This window comes from Mesoplodon mirus (genome assembly GCF_964341445.2).
Source record: "Mesoplodon mirus genome assembly, chromosome: 4".
In the NCBI taxonomy this organism is placed as follows: Eukaryota; Metazoa; Chordata; class Mammalia; order Artiodactyla; family Ziphiidae; genus Mesoplodon; species Mesoplodon mirus.
The window spans coordinates 10447893-10460228 of record NC_138979.1 but is presented as its reverse complement, the minus strand read 5'-3'; the positions used below and the strand labels follow the sequence as shown (position 1 = coordinate 10460228).

The 12336-nt window shown below is 41.1% G+C and overlaps 1 protein-coding gene across 3 annotated transcripts in view; it reads left to right on the top strand.

Annotated features, from left to right (window-relative positions):
* Nucleotides 1-12336, top strand: part of LOC309802706 (myosin-IIIa) — a 128409-nt gene that overhangs the window by 34204 nt on the left and 81869 nt on the right. The gene's annotated exons all lie outside the window — the stretch shown is intronic.

Sequence of the window (12336 nt, the reverse complement as noted above, 5' to 3'; positions counted from 1 at the left end):
GAGGTGGGACTATGGGGCTTCCCTGGTGGCGCAGTGGTTGAGAGTCCGCCTGCCGATGCAGGGGACACGGGTTCGTGCCCCGGTCCAGCAAGATCCCACATGCCGCGGAGCGGCTGGGCCCGTGAGCCATGGCCACTGAGCCTGTGCTCCGCAACGGGAGAGGCCGCAACAGTGAGAGGTCCGCGTACTGCAAAAAAAAAAAAAAAAAAAAGAGATGGGACTATGTCATCTTCTATTTTGTAGACCTAATACTTCGGGAATAGTAGTTCAGTGAGTAATAGTTGAATGAATGAGTGACTCTTCCTTCATTTTGCATTTTGGAAAATGAAGCTTAGGGAAAGTTATCGACTCACTTTAGAAATTAATTGTTTTAATCCCAGTATGTAGCTCTTTAGTGGTCTGGCTTCACCCAGGAATGAACTTCAGAGCATCTAGACAGGAACAGTTGAATAGCGTATCTTTCAAACAACAACGTATTTTTTCCCTCAGCTGAGCATCTGAAAACTATGGAGCAGCAGTGAGCTTGGCAGTGAATTCCTGATTAATAACTGGGATGCAGCTCCTGTGTGTTACTAGTGGAGTTCAGAGCTGTGCATTTGAACAATCTGGCCGGGTTAGGATACTAATGAGAACTTGTGCCTGAAATTCTAAAAAACAACAACGAAACACTCTTCACTGCTCCATGGACAGAGCCATGACTCTCTTCAGACAATAATTTTGGCTCCAGTCTTAACAGACCCAAATGGAGAACTTATTTTTTTTTTTTGCTGTACGCGGGCCTCTCACTGCTGTGGCCTCTCCCGTTGCGGAGCACAGGCTCCGGACACACAGGCTCCGCGGCCATGGCTCGCGGGCCCAGCCGCTCCGCGGCATGTGGGATCTTCCGGGATCGGGGCACGAACCCGTGTCCCCTGAATCGGCAGGCGGACTCTCAACCACTGCGCCACCAGGGAAGCCCATAAATAAAGTGACCTTTAGTATGATATCTTTAGAAAGTAGTCATAATTTAGAAAGCTGACAAAACGAGAGCTTTGGTTTTATATTAATTAACTTAAGACTTTGCTGTCAGCAACAATTAGAAAAGAGGGTCAGTTGCCTATTAAATGTGTTCCTGGTGTCTGTTACTAAAATGCTATTATTTGCATATAAAAGGATGCTTATATTTCTATTCTCCATGGTAAGAGGACATGGATTCCATTCACCTAAGACGGTTTAAGGTTTTCATATGAACTAAAACCCGAGGATGGAGGTTCATACATAGTGAAACTTCTCAAGGGCATAAGGAATACACTGTACTAAGCCACCAACTGCAGAACCAAACTGAAAATCAGGGTCCTCAGTTTATGTTTAAATCAGATTTTCAGAGAGCGCCACAGCTGGGAGTAAAGGAGTTTAGAATATATTTTTATTTGGATTTCTCACCTCATAAAATGTGCAGTAGGCTCATTACTGGGTATTGGAGGTCTGTACTTGGATGGCTGCCAGTCCTCTAAATGCTCAAATGGAACCCCACCATCTCATCCATTCCCGGAAATCTGCTTCATATCAAGAGTTTCTTGTCTTAGAAAAAGTCCTCAGTATCTATTTTGTTGCTCAAGCTAGAAATCTTAGCTTATCCTTGAGCTTTCCTTTGTCTTCACCACCCACATCTACAATGAGTCACAAGGCTCTGTCTCTGTTATAAATTCCCAGACTCCATCTTTATCTCTCTGCCCTGGTCCTCACCATCGTCTCTGACCTGGGCTCCTGCAGCTACACTTTACTAACCCCCCTGCAGCCAGTCTCATTCCTCTCCTTCCAGACCATTCCCCGTACTGCAGCTCTGGCTCAGCTGCCACTCTCTTGCTCAATATTTTGTCAGTGGTTTGTCAGCTGTCCTTGGGGAGGGCCGTGCCTTGTGATCCTCTCCGCTGGCCCAGAGTAAGCACTGAAGGATTAACCGCTTTTTTTGCCCCTTGGTGCACAGCAGGGACCCCCTCTTCCTATTACCTGTGAGCCAGGTCACCTTCTTTCAGTCTCTTAAATGTACCACCCTCTTTCTCAGTCAGGGCTCTTACACACATGTCGGAGGAAGTTCTTCGAAATTGGTTAACATGCTCTTCTCTTCCTTATCCAAGAATGTGACCTTCACCCCAGTCTGCCAGAAGCATCTCTCTGTTTAGGGGGGAGGTTAAGATTTGTTCCAGAAGGAATGCAAGAAAATGTCTGAGGTCATATTAAAAAATAGGAATGTGTAGCAAGACCCGGGTTATCTCTTGAGAAAGATCTGTCTGAATTGCTTTATCTTCTCTTTAGCTTATGGAGAGGGAAATTCCAGGGATCCATCATAGGGTTTTGCATAAGAGAGAACAGAAAGAGGGAAACCCTTCCCAGTTCTCGGGTAATTGTGGAAAGGTGAAACAGAGAAACGGAGAAACAGAGAAACAGAGGCGGGACAGTGAGATGAGCTTTTAAAAAGTGAAGGTGACAACGAGGGTGGAAAGGAGCTCTTACGCTCACTCTTCTCACCACCATCATTCCGAGTCCCAGACAAAGTCCCTGCAGAGTCTGCGCCAGTCCAGACTGGGGTGATCGCATCGTCCTGACGTAGAGGTGTAGAGTGATTAGGTACAGGAAGCACTCCAGCTAAGCTTCTCCAAACCCCTACCCTCTGCTCCTGTTAACCCCCAAATAGCTGCAAATCTGGCTGGGGAGTTTCTAGAGGGGGTTGCTCAGGATGGGCGGTGCGGGGCAGAGCCCAGATCACCTGGGCCAGGTCTGAATAGGAGTCACAGCCAGACCTCAGAGCGTTGTCAGCCCCCGCTGAAGCCAACCTGAGCCTTCATCTGCCAGGAGGCTCTACACAGGTAGCCCTGCCTGCATGAGAAGAGGCCACAGGATCACTGGATGCAGACCCCATCAGGAGGGCCAGGGGGCCCCTAGCAGGCAGGCAGACAAAGGAACATGGCCCCAGAGACCAGAGACCAACCACACCCGAGGACCCTCCCTCTTCTCCCCACCACAGTGTCTTGTAAGCCATCCCTCATCCTGTACAGACAGTACCGTCTTCAGGAGAGAAGAAGGAGGGGCGCCATCTGAGAGGTGGAGCAAGCACTTTCATTCAGCAGAGACTGAACTCTTCCTAAAAGGACTTATGGTTTGGATCTGACTAAGCTTTACTTCTCCCAGCCAGTGGGTAGGGACATAGGAGAGCCCATAATACTGAGAGGCAAAATGAAGAAATCACAATGACAATTTTCTTTATGTATCTAAGATTTATGTCATTGAATTTTGTGACTGGTTACAAACATGATGCTTTCCCTGCATGGAAGCCTCCCCTCACCCCTGCACCCAGCTAACTTCTGTCTGCCTGGCTGAGAACTTCCCCAACACCCTATCCTTTCTTTTTTAAAAAATTTGTATTTTATATTGGAGTACCGTTGATTAACAATGCTATGTTAGTTTCAGGTGTACAGCAAAGTGATTCAGTTATACATATACATACATCTATTCTTTTTCAGATTCTTTTCCCATTTAGGTTATTACAGAATATTGAGCAGAGTTCCTTATACTATACAGTAGGTCATTGTTGATTATTTATTTTATTTAATTTATTTTTTTTTTTTTCTTTTTGCGGTATGCGGGCCTCTCACTGCCGTGGCCTCTCCCGCCGCGGAGCACAGGCTCCGGACGCGCCGGCCCAGTGGCCGTGGCTCACGGGCCCAGCCGCTCCACGGCACATGGGATCCTCCCAGACCGGGGCACGAACCCGCACCCCCTGCATCGGCAGGCGGACTCCCAACCACTGCGCCACCAGGGAGGCCCTATTTATTTTAAATATAGCAGTGTGTGCATGTCAATCCCAAACTCACTAACTTTCCCTCCCCCAACCCTTCCCCCTGGTAACCATAAGTTTGTTCTCTAAGTCTGTGAGTCTGTTTCTGTTTTGTAAACAAGTTCATTTGTATCATGTTTTTTTTAGATTCCACATATAAGCGATATCATATGATATTTGTCTTTCTCTGTCTGACTTACTTCACTTAGTATGATAATCTCCAGGTCCATGCATGTTGCTGCAAATGACATGATTTCATTCTTTTTAATGGCCAAGTAATATTCCATTGTATATATGCACTCTGTCTTTTCTTTAGCCAAACAGTTATCACACTTGACTGTAATCATGTGTTTAATTTGACTACCTTCGCTGCTAAGCTGTGAGCTTTGTGATGGCTCGGTCTCTGTCTGGCCTGTCACTCTGTCCCTGGAACCAAGCATGGCACTGGCACATCGGAAGTGCTCAATAAATACTCTCGAATGAGTGAGTGAATGGGAGGCAGGATTTTCCATGTAATTGTGTGACCTTGAGAAGGTCACTTAAAATCTCCAGGGACATCAAGTATGAAAAACAGTCTCTACCTCATACGGTTGATCACTGTGGAGAGTTAAGTGGGATGATACAGGTGAGCTATGTAGTATAATTATTGACACTTTATAATTTAAAAAATCTGAGCTATTATCATGAAGTAATACTGTCACCTCGCCCCTAGCTCAGTGTTGTATACATAGTAGGTGCTTGATAAGTAGTAAATAAATACTTTATTTAAATATTGATAGTTGCTAAATATTGAAAATCTGAGTTCCCAAAATAGGTGCTTCTTTCTGTTTTAAAAAATAATAGCCCTTTGCTAGAGTCAATTGGATATTAACTTTAAATATCAAGCTATTTAATTACACTAAAAGTAAGATTCAGTTTGCTAATGGTAGTTATGAGTAGAGCCTTTAAGAAAACCTTTTGTTTTCTTGTTAAGTGGGCTAGGCTTTTACAGAAAACCACCAGCCACCTCAGAGAATAAAAAGACAAGTGAGCCTGCAGATGTTATAAAGGAAATACATTAGCAGTCACTGGTGTATGATCAATCAATAAATAACACAGCCTCCCAGGAGATAAACCCCTTTAGGCAAGTCAACTAACGTCTGAAAAAGCAGTCCTCATTTGGAATAGAAAATGAAAGAGAGACTAAATTTAAAGGGCAGTACTCAGTTCTCACTTCTACAGATTTCTCTCTGGGGATCTTCATTTCTAACAGAATAGTTAACATTTCAATACCAAAGTACAGAATGTACTTCTTGTGACTTATTTAGAAATCGTTCTTATGACAGAGTGTTTTATGGCTTTCAATCTCTTATTACCCACATGCTCAATTTTAGACCAAATCCCCAATGAAGAATGTAGGTCAAAGAGAAGCTGTGACTTATTTATTAATAACCCACTTTTGTAGCACCCAGTGAGGCAGGCACACCTGAACTTAAAAACTATGAAGTTCCTTTCATTCCTTCCTTTCTTCCAGAATAATTCAGAACAAAAGCCATTTGGTGGGCCCGAGAGAGCATGGGAGTCAGGGTGCAGCTCAGCAAGTGGTTTGGACTGAAAGGGGTGAGGAAGGTGTCCACGCTGGGAGGGGAGGGGCAGTGGTGGCTCGGCTTGGGGCGTTGAGTCCCTGAGGAGGGGACAAAGAGAGCATTTGTCTAGGGGGATGGTGGTGATCCCGGTCAGGTTGTCAGAGCCTGAGCTGGATAAGTGCGTCTGCATAGGGGTCAAGATGGAGACAAGGGGTTGGTTACATAAAGGGGGCTTGATACCATCTGGAAATATCCCGAGGACAATGGGAGCCAGGTTTCTTACTGTTAGAGATGAGAATTACAAATGTGGAAGGGAGAAAACTGAACCCCATGATGATGGATTGGAATGGGAGGTGTCAGTGTGAACTCATGGTTTTCAATATGTAGAGAGACATATACAAAGAAATATAATGTGATACGTGTGTGTGTGTGTGTGTGTGTGTGTGTGTGTGTGTGTACAGGGTATCTGGCTATGTCCGCTAAGAGAACTTGCAAGCTTGATGCCCCAAGAGCAAGCACATCAAGCATCTAGCTCTCAGTTTTTAAATATAATTCTCCACTAATAGTAAGCAAGCATTCTTGGAGAAAAGCTGATTTTTAAGGCTATACAAGATAAGCCTGGAACTTAATGTGCCAAAAAGTGAGGAACTGCCCAAAGAATGATGGAGACAATGTCAAAAGGACACAGAAGCCAAATTGAAGTGATTCTCACTGACCAAATCTGGGACAGTTTGAGCATCAAAATAATGATAATAATAATGATAACAATGATGTCCATTGAATAAAGTAGAAATCCATTAACTCATACTTTCATACTTACACACACAAATAGATGAATGGAAAAAAGCTAAAGCTTTTCTTTACAGAAGAATGCCAACTAATGAATATAGAAGGAATAATGAAAGCTTAAAAATTATCTTTTGGCAACCATCATAGTAATAATTAATTCATCCAAAAACTTCAATGGATGCTAAACTAGTGGGTTAAGTTTTTATTAAAAATAGGATATTTAGATAGTCTCATAAAGCTCTGCATAAAATACTTAATTACAACAGAGAAGGAGAAACTTTATAGGTGAGAAGCCTGGCAGACACAGACTTAATCAAGTAAGCAAAGTGAATACAACTACTGATGTGATAAATGGAAATCACATACCACCTGATAGGTTACAAGGAGAAGACTTCCCTTCCATGATATTCCTGCCAAAAATATAATCTTGAGGGAATATCTGACAAATCCAAGTTCAGGAACATTCTACAAAATAACTAGCCTGAAGTTCTAAAAAAAATATCAAGGTCATGAAGTTCAAGGAAATATTAAGGAACTCCTCCAGATTGAAGGAGACCAAAGAGACATGACAACTAAACACACCACGTGATCCTGGATTGGATCCTTTCATTGTTAAGTATATTTGGGACAATTGATGACTATTTTTTAAACAAATGTTTCTTTATTTTTAACATTTTATTTTATTTTATTTAAAAAATTTATTTTATTTGTTTATTTTTGGCTGTGTTGGGTCTTCGTTGCTGCACACGGGCTTTCTCTAGTTGCGGCGAGCAGGGACTACTCTGTTGCGGTGTGCAGGCTTCTCATTGTGGTGGCTTCTCTTGTTGTAGAGCACGGGCTTCAGGCGTGTGTGCTTCAGTAGTTGCGTCACGCGGGCTCAGTAGTTGTGGCTCACAGGCTCTAGAGCACAGGCTGTGGAGCACAGGCTTAGTAGTTGTGGCGCACAGGCTTAGTTGCTCCACGGCATGTGGGTTCTTCGGACCAGGGATCGAACTGGTGTCCCCTGCATTGGCAGGCGGATTCTCAACCACTGCACCACCAGGGAAGCCCCAACTGATGACATTAGAATGGAGCATGTAGACTAGATGGCAGAAATGGATCCATGTTAAATTTCCTGGTTTTATTAATTATATTGTGGGTAGGTAGGGGAATCTTCTTGTTTGTAGCAATCATACATTAAAGTATTTGGGGGTGAAAGGGCATCATGTAGCCCACTTACATTACATGGTTTACATACTTAAATGGTTCAGGAAACAAAATTATTTATACTTCTCCTGCCAACTTTTCTCTAAGGTTGAGATTATGCCAAAAAAATTTTTTTAACTATGGAGTAGAGTTGGAGACTTAGCACATATGTCTAAAGATGTTTATGTGTATGTCTAAAGATTATATGTATACACACAGATATATCTACCAGATATATATATTTGGTAGTTGAGTGTTATGAATCTTGAAAATTTGAGAGCTACTGATTTATATAATGAAATGATATACTGAAAAAAGAAATTAGAGGGAAGAACCATTTTTAAAAGTTGTCAGAGCTTTAGAATTTTCATACCTATACAAAAAATTAATATTTTCCTCAGTCAGAATTTATTTTTATACTTCAGGGAGGTGACCTTTATTTTATCTGAAAGGAAAGACATGGATGAATTCTTTCAGTTTGTAAAGCCAAGCCATGAATAAATGGACTCTTTGTTTTAGACCTCTGTGTTTCCAGCTGAACCTATGGGCTCCACTCTGCCAAAGTGAACATTTTCTGAAGTTGAACGAAGCTGTTTGGCCTTATAGATAGTGTGTATGTCTTGGTCAAGGGCCTTTCAGTTGTAAGGACAAGAACCCCAGACTAGCTCCAGAAAGGAGTAAGATACAAAAGGCAATTTCCTAGATAAGAAAAACAGGAGGAAGGGGACTGGAACAGACAGAAGAATGCAAGATGAGGACCAGGACCACTTGCTGCCTCTTACTCTCTCACTGGAGAAACTGAATCTCTCCTCTCTGCTTCTCTTTGAGTGTCTACAGACCAGCCTCTGGAGTCTTCATGTTGCCCAACAAGGCTTCTCAAAAATAGCAGCCTCAACTGTCACAGCCTTTATGACCTTATGGGTCTAGTGCCAGTAGCTAACCAATCCAGACTTTTAGCACCTAAATCCAAAGGAATTGGGAATGGGAGAAGGAGTTCAGTTGGACAGGCAGGGTCAGACATCCCCTGTAATCCAATCAGCCATGACTGGGGATTGGGCTGATATACTACAAGCACATCTGCCTGGGCCTTCCTCTTCTGCAAGTAACTGTAAATAAAGATTTTTTTTTTTAAAGAGGGTTATGGAAAGGGAGAGACAAAGAAATTTCTAAATATCCTAGAGAATATTTTTTTCTTATTGATGGGTACTGCCCTATATTCTCAGAGATGTTCAAAATTTTGGTTTTTATTGTTGAAATTAAATTACATAAAGTACACCAAAAAATTCTGTTATGAAGTTAAGAATGGATTTCCGACATCTTGAAAGAGTTTTTATTTAGCAACAAATGAAAGAAAACTTATATCTAGGGAATTACCTAACACAAAAACAAACTACCTCAGTGAGGTTAGCAATTTTAGTGTAAGTCACCAGTTCTGCCTTTCCATGATGTGATCGCTTTAGGGGTACCAAAGAGGACTTTCCTTCTGTTTTTTTAAGAATCACCTCTTTGTCTTCTCAGTTTTTCTCATTGTAAAATAAGTGTTTTGGACCAGCACTCAATGATCTTATTTATTTATTATTATTATTTTTTTAATGTATTTATTTAATTAATTAATTTTTGGCCGCATTGGGTCTTCGTTGCTGTGCGTGGGCTTTAGTTGCGGCGAGCGGGGGCTATTCTTCGTGCGGTGCACGGGCTTCTCATTGTGATGGCTTCTCTTGTTGCGGAGCACGGGCTCTAGGCATGCGGGCTTCAGTAGTTGTGGCATGCGGGCTCAGTAGTTGTGGCTCGCAGGCTCTAGAGCGCAGGCTCAGTAGTTGCGGTGCACATGCTTAGTTGCTCTGCAGCATGTGGGATCTTCCTGGACCAGGGCTCGAACCCGTGTCCCCTGTATTGGCAGGCGGATTCTTAACCACTGCACCACCAGGGAAGCCCATCCTGGGGCCTTTTAAAGTAATTTAAGTCAGTTATTCTTAAGAGAATTTTGCATTTTTCTACCTTCTTAGCTAATTTTCTTGTGGGAATTTATGTTAAGTAAAAACGCCATTTGTCCTCAGGAAACTCATTTTTCTCTCCAGCTAAAGTTTACTAACCTGAAAATGAGCACGTTAGATGTTATGACCATTAAGTTGCCTTCTAGTTCTGAAGTAGTTGGTTGTGTTGGAAAAAATGATCTTCAGAGTTAACAGTCATTGCAGAAGCATTCAACAAACATGATTCGGTCAAGACCTTCCTCTGTTACTCTTTCATAGGTGTGTGTCCTGTTTTTAATGTGATAATTATCCAATATTCTCAGACTCAAGGGTTTCTTATTCTACCTCCTTGCATTTTTCCTTTTTCACTTATTTTGAGACTTTTTGTTTTTCCTTCTTCACATTCTGGGCTAATTTTTCTTGTTTCCATTCAGTTTACAGGAACCAGGTGTAAAACACTCTTTCTGCAGGATCCCAAAGGACTCTAAATATATGAGACTCCATTAGCATTGTAATTCATTATCCCAGATATCATTGATGTGCAGAAATATCCATAACTTATTATGAAATATTCATAATAGTTATTATTTTAGTATCATCCTTTAAAATTATCTTTATACATTTCATAATGTGTATATTACTATACTAGGAAATATGTAGAAAATAGTCTGTATCTATATCAAGTATGTTTGCTCAGAAGTTTCTTATTGTTTGGAATGTGTGATCAAGAAGTTTGGAGGCCAAACGTTTGCTTTAAAAAATTCTTAATTCATATTAATATAAAACCTAATAACTCTTAGACTTTGTAAACTCATTATTATTGACCATTACCCTTGTTAGTTTGCTCCTTTATATGTGAAATCATTAGGTTCTTGTATCAGTCAGAGTTCCTTGATTGTAGGCAACAGAAACTTAACCCTGACCAGCCTAGGCAATGCTACAGAAAATGGCACTGAGTGGCCCACAAAGCCAAGGGAGAAGCTGGGCAATCCAGCCTCCTAGGAAAGGGCTCTGGCATCCCTGGACCTCCAGAGCAGCATCACCTGGGCTAATCCTTAGATCCTCAACACTGGATGACTCACCCTAGTCACTCTAGTCTAGTCACTCTAGTGTCTCCACTGAAGATTCACATTTCCACGAAGTCTGAATGGTCTATCTTGGGTCCTGTGCCACATCCTAAGACAGTCTTCTTAGCCTACTTCCCAATATATTTCCTGTGGAGTATGGAGGGATGGTCCTTTCCTTACATCCATATCTATAAATTCAGATGCCAGGGCATGACTGCTTGCTGAAAAATGCCAATTCTAGCGATACATGTTTTCTTTATCTTCAGAAAGAAGAAAAATGTATCAAATGATTAGTCTAAAGTGTCACTTTCTTACCAGGAGCAAAACTTTCGATATTTTACTCAGTTGTGGCTTTTTCTACCCCCTTTACATTTTGCTTAAATGACGTTTGAATTCTTAAACTACCTTTATGAAATTGAAACAAAAATGTTCACCGAGGGTCAAATATAATTTTCAGTTTTTTCATAAATAATTATAAGCCCTTAGAATAAATTTTAGTAGATTTATAATCAATTTTAAGTTAAATTTCTTTTAAAATCTATTTACTTTTCCTACTTATGTAAATAAATTACTGTACTCTGATACTATAAAAGTCAAGCTTAATCATTCCTCCCTTTAATTCATAGGAAAAGACAAGATAAAATATTTAGATTTATACTTAATTTTTCTGAAAGGTAAAATACCTGGAGTAGAGATAGAGGTAGAGGATGCTTTTGGGAGAAATGTGTATTAAATGTTTATTCCCTTTCTTCAGATCATGTGTTAGAAAATATTCAAGGGAGAACCTTCAAGCACAGATCAGATAATTTCCTTTGAATTTCAAAAATGATTTCATGAGGATATTTTTTCTGTCAAATGATAAGCTTTTTTGAAGGCAAAATGTGAAGGCCGTAGATGAAGATTCCACTTAGGAAAAGATTAATACATTAGTGGAGGAGCTCTTTGAGGGACGAAATTAATATGGAACCAAAACATACTGCATAGCCCTCTGCTCAAGTATGTTTCCACCAGTGAAATGCCCTTTTGGCTGAATATGGCCTTTGAATTTCATGACAGAGTATCATCTTGGAGGAATCAAATATATCCAGTTTTAAACCTCAATTAGTGCCTTTGTTCTACTTGGTCTATAAGATAAACAGCTAGAGCCTAAAACAAATGTGACACCGGGAGGTACTCTTCAAAACAGGGACATCAAGGAGTTCAAGTCCACGATCTGGGGATAACCCATCAAGTCCAGAGCAGGTCAAGGGAAGCAGCACCAAGCAGCCAGAGGAGCAGAAGTATGAAATGTGAGGAAGGAGACTACGCTCTGGATTTTCCTGAGTCACTTATGATTGTATCTAACCAGGTGGAATTAATGAGATGACATGATTGAAATATTTGGTTATGCCTTTTCATTGTAATCCTTCTGTGTATAATTCTCTAAAGGAAGAGAACTGATTCTATTGATGGTGTTGGTTTACATAGATGTAGTTAATTTGAAATTTCCAGTCAGGTGTGATTTGTCTCAAGTTGACAGATGGAAAATAATTTTATTCACATTCACAAGTCACCTACTATGTGCATACCACGATATAAAACATTCTCAAATTCACCAGAATTTAGTAGTGCAGAGAGGGAGGTGGGAGTGGAGAGAGCCTACCATTCAAATCATAACTACGTGCCAAAATATGCAATACAGACAAATTGTTTAAAATCTAGAAGGTCAAAAGATACAGAGGTTAGTGTGCTGAGGAGCAGATTAAGTCAGCAACGGGGGGCTTTAAGCCTGGGTACGTCTGGATATGAGAAATAGAAAATAGGAGGACCATTGTGTATCTTGGCTATGTAGACACCCTGACTTAGGATACTTTAAGGTGAAGTTCAAGTCCAATGGCTTGAACTTCAATCTGTTTTATATATAGTAGTTGGTATCTGCTAATCCCAATCCCATTTTACAGATC